This window comes from Papilio machaon, chromosome 2 (assembly GCF_912999745.1).
Source record: "Papilio machaon chromosome 2, ilPapMach1.1, whole genome shotgun sequence".
Lineage (NCBI taxonomy): Eukaryota > Metazoa > Arthropoda > Insecta > Lepidoptera > Papilionidae > Papilio > Papilio machaon.
Window position 1 is genome coordinate 8,749,551 of NC_059987.1, and position 12,553 is coordinate 8,762,103.

At 37.6% G+C, this 12,553-nt stretch overlaps 1 protein-coding gene across 2 annotated transcripts in view; it reads left to right on the forward strand.

Moving 5' to 3' along the window:
* The window catches only part of LOC106716899 (protein bunched, class 2/F/G isoform), a 137,408-nt gene that overhangs the window by 109,267 nt on the left and 15,588 nt on the right, over positions 1-12,553 (forward strand). The gene's annotated exons all lie outside the window — the stretch shown is intronic.

Here is a 12,553-nt window from a genome sequence, read left to right on the forward strand (position 1 = left end):
CATATATATTATGCTAAATCTCAACATTCTTCCCCAATCCCCCTTTGTGAAGGTAAATTTTATTTACACCTACGAGTACTCCAAGTTTTAAATACTTCTAGTGATAAGTACAAATCCTCAGGATACCTTGTAGTTATGTGGACTTAGCTAGAAGCTCTAGATTATGGCAACGCTATCGTCTAATAATACAAGTGTTAAATATCACGGTCAGTTTGGCGGAAGTACTTTAGGGCGTGTCAGAGGGTGACGGAGTTGACGCGCGGCCAGCTTATCACGTTATTTGCGGTGACAGACGACGGTCTGCCATCAACTTGGCATATGATATGTCGTCGTCTTCTTTGAATGTTGCTACGGTCTCTATATCAAACATTCTGATATTCAAGAGTGATCTAAATCATTTTAAATGTTAACTGTTTACAAATATGAGTATGAAATCTTTTCAAGTCGAATTTTATCTAATTTGTTTATATAAAAATTACCAGATTACATTTTTTGAACTGTTCCATTAATGCTAACACTCTACGTACTAATAAATAACAAATATGTATGTGTAATAGCTGAATGTGCTGAACAGAGATGCTATAACTATCGGTAGTTAGTTAACGTCGTTAATGAGGTACGACGCTTCTCTGCTGTATGAAACCATGTAATGGCTTCTAATGAGCAGTTGGATTATTATTTCTAGCGGCATGCCGGTACGTTCGTGGGCCGCGTGACGCAGCGGCGACACCGCAAGTCACACGATGCCGCATCGACGTGTTCACCGCAAACATCGATATGCTCGCCCGTGTTCGGATTACGGCGGCTGGCGACCGGCGGGGGTGCTTTGTAGTGGTGAGGGCAGTCGCCCGCGCACGGCCGCGGCTCCCCGACGCCGCCCCGAAGCCGTGCCTAGTCCACGTTCTAGGTCAACATACTTATTCGCGTGTACGTCTTATCGCGCTCCCATTATCACGTTAAGCCTATTTCGTTCGTGTATTGATCGATTTCACGGTCGGACGAAACGCAGTCTTAAATTTTACGAGTCGCGTGCACGACCGGCGACGCGCGTGTTGCTCGTCGGATGACATCAGTTAGAGTCGGTCCGACCGCTGGTAACAATAGACGCGCAGTGGCCGCGTCGTGGCGGGCTCGGACGCACGGAATCCCTCATGGAGGACGGTCGATGCGCGACGTGCGAGGCCTTGGGCCGGCGCAGCCTCTCCAGCAAGCTGCTGCAAGTGGCGACGGCGCAAGCGCACATACGAACATGCTCGCACGCTTCGTCTCCGCCCGAAAACTTACACAGCTCTGATCTCGCCACGCGTGCCCTCGCCGCCAAAAGACGCAAGTCGATAGCTGGCTTCAAGCTTAATTTACCCCAGGACACAGCTCCAAAGTCAACCCCAGCCGACACGCCCAGGTCTACATTCGCGCGCAGGAATACGTGGTGCTCGTAAGTCCCATGTTTTTCATTATCTTTTCCTGCGTGAATCCTTTTAAGTACTTTGATAACTATAAATCCGAAGTTGTCAAGGAAACAGTTGTATAGTATCTTAACAACTTTATCACTTTGTTATCACAAGTATTTGTTATCATACTTTTATGTGTTTATATGTGAATCACAATCAATTTTATTGCCTCGTAAGATTTCACTCCGAACTCGTGATTTTTTTAATGTTTGTGATGAAATTATATGATTTTTTGCTGCATATTTTTTGTTTTATATTTTGTTGTTATGGTAACGAGATCTATAAGATTGTATGTCTCGATCTTATCGCCAAATAAACACGTTCCGTTGCAACGAAACGAATTTAACGAGACGTGTACAAATGTACATATCTTTACCAGGAATCGATTTATAATCATCAAAAGAAATAGAATGTTTTGTTTACTGACCTATACCACTTATTCTATTATATAGGTATTTTCATATTACATTTGTGTAATATAACATTCCGTCAACTGTTCAAGAGCAGCATAATCTGTATCGCATTACCGCTGTCCGATATGAAACTAACGGAAATTTCAATTTGTCCAACTTCAGCTCGTTGAGGCAATAATGTGGCCAGGAACTTGTCACTTGAGACGGCTCTTTAAGTTTTTGAATGCAACGAGAGCTTTTCATGTGATTATTCATCGCTAGTCTAGACATGAATCGGAAGTCTGTTTTTTCCCCGACTGAATTGTCACGTGTTTTAAATTTAATTTGTGTTAAATTTTGTAAAATAAATCAGCATGATTTTCATAACTATCCAAAGATTCTAAGAGTGGCAGTAATTGAAGGTTCTAGCGAACTGTAGATGTGGAACCCAATAATTACAACAAAATGATTAACCCTCTTGTTGACAGTTCAACTAAAAAACATACAACTAATAGATTGCTTCTAGTGTACCACTTTATATAGGCAAAAGTCTGCCGCATCCATTATCAGCATTCCACATAGGTTTTATTCTAAACATAGGTCGCTGTAATTGACTACTTTCTGTTATCCATTGCCAAAGAATCTACATTCTTCGAAACAAGATTGGCGATAGCAATGCAATACAGGAATGACAGACTTTTTGCGTCATACGATTTATTTATTCACGATCACTAGGATGTTATAGTTTTCCCACTATGCATCTAAAGATTCAGATTCAAATACTACAACAATTAAAACCTCTTTTACCTGTTATATTACACTATAAAAGTAGTGAAATTTTTAATAAAAGTTAGTCTGTTGGTTAATCAACACGCATAGAGTTCTAGAGGACCAAATCAATTTTAACAAAATGTGTTATTAAGCGATGTCTTTAGTTGCCACCGTACAAGATCCAAACTTCTGCTTATATACTATGGCTTGTATACCAAATTTTCAAAAATAATTATGTAAAGCAATGTATAATTTATTTGGGAAAAATTACAATTAAAATTTTGTGGTCTCTAAAATCAATTTCAAAGTCCCGCGAATACAACATAACCTGTCATGGCGTCTTCAGTGACGTCAATCCGTGGTGTAGAATAGAATCAAATCGCTGTATGTTTTTGTGCTACTGAATTCCGAATTAGTATAGAAGCTAATTATGGAGGTGTATTTCGCAGTTTCTTTCTCTTCATAACTTCAAAACAATACAAACAACAATACAAACAACAATACAAAACTAACCTTGTGTTCACAAGAACAATAAAATATGAAACAGTAAAAGTGGTTCTCAAAGATTTTTTTTTATCTGGTTCGTTACAAAATGTAATGCTCACTTACGTACATCTACGTGTGAACTACAATAAGAAGTTTTAAATATTTTTTTATTAATTACACCTTTGTTTGTGTTTACGTGATCCTACACACGTGTACATCAAGCGTTATTACTTCATCATGGCCGTGTGTCATCGAAATGACGTCATAAGATAGTTTATTTTTATTCCTACCATTAGTGCTAAATCCGGTCATTATCGTTTTTTATACAAGATAACAACTTTATAATTATACCGTTGTGAATGACAAAAACTAGATAATACCATATTGGTCTGTAATAGTCGGCATCACAATCAAGTGGCTGTCGTCATAGTTCGTTAATGAAGATTACGGTGTGTTATGCAGAGATCGATTTTGTAATGTGTAATTGAAAACGTACTTGTTAAGTTTACTTATCTTGTTAAACATTTTTTTCTTCTACCCAGTATATAAAAACATTTTTTGACATTGATAACTCCCTCTTAGTTTAACGAACTTTGTCAAATTTAAAAGGTTATACTTAAGTTTGTTTATGTGTATCAATTTAGTTTATTTCGTCTACGATTTCTCGTATATGGAAGAAAAAAATCTAAAGTAATATTTTTGTATTATGTAATTATATTAGTACTAGCTATGGCCCGCGACACCGTCCGCGCGGGGTTAAAAAATCCTATTTAGTAGCCTTTGTGTTCTTCCACTCTGTGTTCTACATATAGCAAATATCATCGCGATCCATGCAGCCGTTTCGGAGATACTTTGTAACAAACATCCATCCAACTAAACATACTCATTTATAACATATATAGTAAGATAGATAACATTCGAGAATTTATGTTTACTATTTGATAGATGGATGAAGGTGAATTACGACACGAATTACATTTATGTAAAATGTAGAATCATTGTTAAAAATAAATTTCACCTTTAATTCTTTATATTTTTTATTATGTATTGTTAGTAATGATGACATTGTATGTCAAAAGAGGTAAAAGATGAGTAATTCTATTGCCAAATTAATTTTCCTTGTTCCGTATTTTACGTTTGCATGATCATTCATTAGTGTGTATCTACATGGATTAATGAATAGTTAACAACCTAGTTAACAACCGTTAACAAGTTAGTTTAAAATCTACTAGTCTTCTAGTTAGACCACCAGGGGCGGAGTTTCGCGGTAACACACATAAAAAAAAAATACAGTCGAATTGATAAACTCCTTCTTTTTGAAGTCGGCTAAATAAAATGAGAATTAGAAAACATTTCGTGCAGTAGAAAATAAACTTGTTGTTACCCGACGATACATTCGAAGAATACCTACTTAAAATAAAGGTCTTTTATCAAATTAAATATTAAATTATTTCCTTTATATTTAGAAATATATTGCGACCTTTGGTATCGGACCTTGAATGCATAATTGTCGCAACACATGCAGCACTAATAACTTTAGTCTATGCATGCATGATGTCATTGTTGTGGAAATATGCAAAGTCTGCCGCTCTTCGGAGTGTCATAAAACACAACCATTAGCATTTGCAACAACACATTAACGTAACATATGTTACGTGATCATCTCGCGACTTTATAATTATTACACCATCAATTTTTTCTTTACCTTTTTGCTATTACAGTTTTACGAGCAATTGTTTTACAAAATCATTCTTATAATCCTGTAATAGTCGTAATTGAAATCAAATACTAACATCTACGATATGAGTTTTATGGCCTTTTAATTTCATGTTCAGTGCACCAGTTGTTTTCTTTATCGCACCTACTGTAATCATGCATTTTAAATTATAATAATCTAAAAGGCGGTAGACCTGGTGCTTGTACCACCTGGAATTCATCAATTCATTTTCCCTGCGTTCATATTCGTCCGTCCGTTCAATGTTATTAAAAAACAATCATGTATAATTAATAGGATTAAAAAAACCTTTTAAGAATCCTATATATTTTTCCAGGCAGTCTTCTATGTATACACCAAATTTCATCCAGTTCTGTGTAGTCATTCTGGTACCTTCTAACAAACATCCACCCATTATTTCATTGAAACTTTCGCATTTATAATATTAGTAAGATTCAAAGTTTTATGTCAAAATGACGGCTTGTTCTTAATTTTAGAGTCGTAAGTAATTTTATTACAGTTAGTTATTGTGTTAAGGTGAATATACACTAGAGCATTTTCTCAAGCATTTCTATGTATTGTAACGTTTTAACGAATGATATGATACAGGTAAAAGAATAGTTTCCAAAGCACGTCTGGTTCGTGAAAGGGTGATACACAACAACATATCGACGCTGGAAAGCGTAAACGCTGTAACCCCGAAAGTATGAACTTTACAGGAGAGCCAAAAAATCATAACTCGTGAGCTGATACGCCTACAAGTATGCGGTATTTAGCAATGTTGTGTAGTTTGTGCTAACCTATAATAAAATCAGTATCGTTTGATAATGGTTGAAATTATTAACGTGTGTGAACATATTCGCGATTTCAAGGGTTACAGCGTTTATGCTTTCCAGCGTCGATATCATAGAGCAGCTCGTTGTTTTGTTACAAGTAAATGCTCTAGTCTATACCCACCTTTAGAGCCTATGTTTAGCGGCGGTTTTATGTCAAAATCATAATCATTAAAAAAGTTGTAAAAAATAAACACGTAGAGTCTTCCCGATTACATATACTCACAGTTTTATTGATACTAGAATCGTTGTAATTGAAACATGAAAACACAAAACGTCCTACAGAACGTCGGCATACTAATCCGTATTTAAAGCGTCAAGGTTATTACAATTTATATAATTTAACCGCAAACAATGTTTCGACGCGTGCTAACACAACGTGAGTGTCGAGAGCCGACATCAACGCGGACACCGGCGCCGACACAGGTGGACGTTTTATGGACACTGCGACCGCGGAAACTAAATTTATGCACGCCGAATTGTTTTCGAACACGTCCGTTACGAAATTATTTCTACTTTTATCATATTAACCAACGGTCGCATGTAATTCCTTTCGTCATACGTGCGTTTTTGTGAGATGCCAAAATGTTTTGTCACCTCGCAAAAATACGGGCAGGTTGACAGACGCTTTTCTTCCTTTACATGTTCATTTCGGCTCTATTTGTCACTAGATTCAACTCATTCATAGACAACTAATGATTATTTTTATTAATAAATCTATTTTGCTCTTACAACCGAGGGCACGCTTTACATACAATTATTACAAATGTACATAGCAGAATAGGGTTCGGAAAGTTCATTAAGGAGGTCGGTCAACAACAATAACATAGTCCCTAATGTCGATTTACAGTAAGCTGATCAAATTAAAAGTGTTGTTTCATTTTAGTAACATTGCAGTTCTATAAAAAAACTAAAAGGAGTTTGAAGAACAAATACATTTTACTTTTAAATAACTGAGCGAAGACCGAGCTTTGCATTAAACTAACCCATAAAACATAATAATAAGTTGGACTTTCAAAGGAAAATATTTTTTCTGATAATCAAGTTTTCCATGTGAACAAACAGGCAGCGAACACTAACGCAGCCTTGAACCACAGCCAAGTCCGACGGCGAGTCTAACTTTTCCAACACGTTCCTTATTTAAAACGATGTTTCATGTTAGCTCCTCTCAGCACTATTTCATAATGATGAGGTAACCGAGCATTGACAATGTTTTTTAAATACATACTAATCGACTTTTTCAAGGTCAGACGCGAGTAAATTAGTAAATTTCGTTAAGTTACGTGTGGTTAAAGACAAATTAATGTGTAAATTAAATAATTTCATCTAAAATAGACAATTATACATCTGCTAGAAACTATTATAAGTATATTATTTTTACTGTGTTTATAAATTTCAAGTCAACCTTGTCGTTACTAATACGATTACATCTGCTAACGACAATTCAATAGTTTCTTTATATAATAATAGTAGTAAACCGTTCCTTGAAACATCTTAATGCCGGCTTTATTGCGTATTCCTAATGAGCACAGAAGCCAGATTCAACAAATCCGTTTAGTTACTTGCGCATTGATGACGTCGTCAAACGTATGTGATTACTTACAGACTTAAAACCCCATGAATGCGGTAAGTAATACATGACTAGTAGTATTTACATAAGTCTTAAGCAATTGCACGATTTCATTAAATGTTCGTTACGAAACAGTTCATTCAGTTTTATCTCAAAAAAATACTACTACGGTTCGAATTTTTACCTCACCGACCTAGAATGCGGTTAAATTATTGTCACGTAATTTAAATGAATTATGTCAATAAGCGTAATAATATTATGTTCTGAATAGGGGTAGGGGCAAGCAATTCTCTTAACTTGGATCAAACAATGGAATAGAAGAGCACTATTTAAAGTCGGTAGGGTATAAGTTTTCAAACCTGTCAATAGAATGCAAGTAGACGCTCATAGAACAATTCGCGGAAGCGTTTGGCGTAACAGCGATAGTGCTTTGATGGCACTCGCCTAGTCTAGCCGTCTGCCTCTCATTAGTAAATAATGCACATTGTAATGATTTGCTCTCCATACAAGTGACGCTATACTCTACTTTTGTTTTTTGTTTCAACCCTACTTGTATTTAATCAATTACTGACATAAGCTGAAATACATAAGATTGCTCATTTCATGCAATTTTATCATGATGTTCTTCAAAGTTAAAAGGAGATTAATTTATGGGAATAAATGGCCATCATGTTTACTTTGTTGTAGACAATGTCTCCCAAAGATCATTATCATCTAAGTGGATAAATTGCTGTATGAGTCTAAATAAAAATAAAGAGTCCACTAACGATCAAACAACTTACGGTTTTTTTTCTCGTGGATTTCGTTTTCGAACTGCGAAACGATTATTGAGTCGAATCTGAACTGAGCGGGGCGCACCTGTTCTCGTTGCGTTATTCTATGCGATATAAAAAAGCCGTCTAAATCTTGTCAGCCTTGAACCTAAACATCGGTATGATTCAAAGCGAACTGCGGCAACTTCGAATGCGCGATTCGATTGTTACGGATTCATTCGCTCAAAAGTGCGGCGTTCGGGTGTGTCGCAAAAGCGTCGTTTAGGTGCTCGGAGGCGCCGCCGCCGTACCGCTGGCTGTAGCCCCGTAGTAGGCAGAGCGTGCGCGCGCCGCTCGCTCGCCAGTCCCCTCCCCTCGCCCCGGCCGGGCCTGGGCCCAGTCCGCCGCAACGCGTTGCCCCGGCCGCCCGCGCGCCGTCACGCAAACCACTCCCCACGACTCTACCTCCGACACGCACAACGCTCACGGATACAAAACACCAAAACGGCCCCGCTGAACCCGACGCCCGGGACCCGACGGTCCCGCCTCGTGCAGCCGCAAGGCCCGCCAGCCGCCACCATGCAAACCAAACTCATAAACGGGCCCTACTCGTCCATCATGAACAAACAGGATTTGCTCAGAGAAGTCGTTGTCAAGTACATCGATTACTTTTATCCGGTGTAAGTATATGTTTTCCTCATTTATGTTTTTTGTTTACGCCAACGCCAAATTTAGATTTTTTTATTTTATTCAGAATCTTTTGTTTTTTTTTTTTGTTTCTTTTTCGATGAGGTGAAATGCTGTGAAGGCTCTCACAAAAGATTAACTAATTACCGAACCGGTAAGTCGGTGAAGGTTTGTCGGCAACGTGTTCGACTGCAGCCAGACGAACCGTTGCCATTGGCTGACGTCAGCGCCGCCTATAGAACCTAGGCGTCTCTATCGCCTGACTGCTGCTGTATCGATCCGCTGCACAAAGCACTAAAATCTTCTACATTCATATAGTCTATATGTCTACCTCGAGAGTGTTGACCTCGAAAAGCTCCGCCCGCTGCGACATTGATCTTCTATTAATTGCGACATTGCCCCTTGTTCATTTTTGATACCCATAACTAATGTTTTAACAGATATTTTTAACAATATGGCTTTACGATTTATGTTACATCACGTTGAAAATGTGTAATATTTGAATCCAAGTGAATGATTTTCGATGAAGCCGGATGGTAAACTACTTTCTACCAAAAAGTTGCCATACCTGTTTATGTTCACATATGCAAAAAGCATCGATCTGAATGTGATTGCGTTCCTTGGAAATTTAACGTAACGCACTATCAATGGCCATCCCATAAGATTTTATGAAATTACCATTCATAACTGATTTTTCCTTTACGAAAGCTTAGGGAAAGCAATGTCGCGTGACCGTTTCGCGTGACCAGCACACACCGAATCCAATCCTTTATATTCTATGGTCACCATTAATGTCCTTTTTGTCAATTTGATTTTACTCAAATGCGTCGCAGCGCCGCGATCAATATACACTTATAAATCAGCTGTTTAAATTATGCTTATATATACTTTAGTTACCTCACGTGATTTTCTGCAATATGGAATCGCAACATTTAATAGCATGGTGCTTAGCTTGTCGATTCTAGTACGTTCTTTGCGTTAACATAAAAGTAGTGTTTACGTAATAGTTTATTCTGCACGTTAACATGCCAAGTGAAGGCATCGACTTAAAATATGAACACGGTGGCCATGTCGACAACGATCGCCGTCGATTTCCCTAAAACGACCTTGACTGTTCTAGCTGCGCGCTCGCTTCGAGATAAACTGTATACGGCTTTATTGCACACCAGCGATAGCGTTATTTATCGCTTAATATATTAGTGTGCATATAATCATACGTCCTCTATCACGACAGCAACAATGTCGAATGTAATTGAATGTTTCGCAATAATGAGAATCACTTCATAAACGCTAATGGTTATTTTATCGTTGCCCAATCATTTTAACGTAATTGATTCCATTTTATGCTGTGTAATGTAAACGTCCTCTAGGCGTTGATTTGGTTCTGCGTATACAAGTAACTTATAGGTAACAATAAGTGGTTACTGCTACAATGAGTAATGTAGCTATTAAATTTTCATGAGACGCATTTATATCGTGACCTTTGTGTAAGTGCCACGAACAAACCTTTAGAAACAATGTATGAGTCATTAAATTAATTAGTTCCTTGAGGACAATGATTTTAGTGTGACATGAAAAATTTTATTCATTGATGGTTGATTTAGTTAGTATCGACAAACTGAAAATTTTGCTTTTAGATCAATTAACAGCAGTATCCGATCTTCGAATCTTCTTTCCTTCGAAGTAAACAACTCGTGGAAAAAGAAATTAAGTTCCTTGAACTTTTCAGCAGACGTTCATAATCTCTGTTCATATGAATGCTGTTCAAAGGTACTTCATAGAACGCGTTAATGTGAAGTATGCACGTGCGTGGTGACAAAACCCTTATCTTGCCTTTGTTTGCCCGCATCTCATATTTACAGAATACCACCTACAACGCACTATTTGCCCGTCGCTTAAGCTATATTGTTTTACAAGTGTCAATGATCAGGGAATCTATAAAAAGCGCGGTAAAACCTCTGTTTCTCAAAGAGTGCAATTTTATTTTAAGGAGTGTGACTCTTGGTAGGTGTGTTGTAAACTACGTTGCCAGGTACATTCCGATTGGCATACGTGAACCGTCCAATCGGAGTTAGATTTGGCAACAAATCATCTCTCACGTATTGGTCTTGATAGGCACGTCAGTCAAGTTTTTTATAGCTTGTATTATTTCGAAACGGTTGATGAATTTGAAAGGATTTTAATTTGTGCGTTTTCTATTTCAACACAATGGCGGAATGGGTGTTATTCAATTATTGTGTTTGTAATATGTTTTATTAATTCAGTTAATCGACTGAATAATTAATTTTGTTGCAATAAAGGTATATGTTTATTTTTTACTTTAATGCTTTATAAAAACAGCCAAAGAAACTTATGCGTATTTGTAAAATTACGTGTAGATATCTGGGATATATTAGTAAATACCAAGTTTAAACATGAGGAAAAACTACAGTAGAAAAGAAATGACTTTTCCATCTTGGTTTCTACAACAATTTTATTGCTTTTACCAATATAGATAGATCATAGTCAACAGTTTATGAACATGTCGTCTGAAGTTTAAGAAACAGTCCGTCAAATCATATATTGCATTAGCTACATAATAATGTTATCCAAATGATCTTTGTAAGCCTGTCCAAATTCGTTACTCCCGGTCTTAATTTTCTGTCAACTAAATAACTTATGTAACTTATAACCACTGAAATGAAACATGTTGTGCTTACATATAGTGAAAGTTGCTTCTTGTATGTTATTGTCACTGCATACATCGATGTTTAATGCAGCAAACGCTAATTCGCATGAACGTTTCATCGGCTTATTACGTTGCGGCGTTTACATAAGGATCCTGAATTGGTTGTCGGTTATTGTCATCCGCTGCAGCCGCGGTCATGCGCTAAACGGCCGTTATTTAATATCGGAGATTGCAGTAATGGACTGGACGAAATCGATCCGCGACAACGGTCGCGATTCACGACTCACGACGCTCTGCTCACCTCATTGACGCGACACGGAATCCGAGGCCGGAGAAAGTCAAGTACGCAGCCGTACGTCGTGCCACATACTGGCTACCGGATGATTACGGACAAGATTGTATCATAATAGATAAGTCCGGCAATAGTCCGCGATAATTGTATCTCGGCCTGACGCTAAGTAGACTGTATCGCTCTATGGCCGCACGTGGCGAAACACAATGAAAACGTGCATTCGTGACTTATTTGCAGGTAAAACGCTCGTTGTCTTTTATTTGATCGCCTTCTGCAACACATTATTCAGTTCCTTTATACCTTTGGAAGTGTGTGTTTATGGTACTTAAAATAATATGTAAACGGCTAAACACTCACGTACTGTTGTCCGTTGTCGGCACCGACTAATTTCGAGCCCATCGGGGCCCTTCATCAGGGTGAGTAGGACTGGCATTATTTCGCGGATGCAGTCCGTCGCTCAGTATGGCTCTGCGGACACCAGATAAATACTGTGATTGTTTAGCTCTTTATATGTTAGTTTATTATATGTCTCGTGGGTTATGTAAATGGTAATTATACTTGTAAACAAAACAAATCACCAATCTTGCAAACACCTCATATACCAAAAATAATCGGTGCTGCAATTGTCAGAAACAGAAATCTATGGTTGTATTGTTTGGATATGTGAACTGTTATAGTAACTACGGTGTTTTGATGCAAAACACTTTCGTTGCAAAATATCCTAGTACGATTTCGTTCAACTATTAACTAAGGCGCAGTATGAAGTGAATGCATTTGCTAAGGTCAATTATGCACGCATTCTTATGATTATGTTTTGAATAGAAATGCCACAGAACTCAATAAACAACACTACATGTGTCAAAATGAAATTAAGTTCGTTCAGCGATTTATCGATTTACCGTGAAACTCGTAATTGTGCGAGAAATGCGAATTTTTG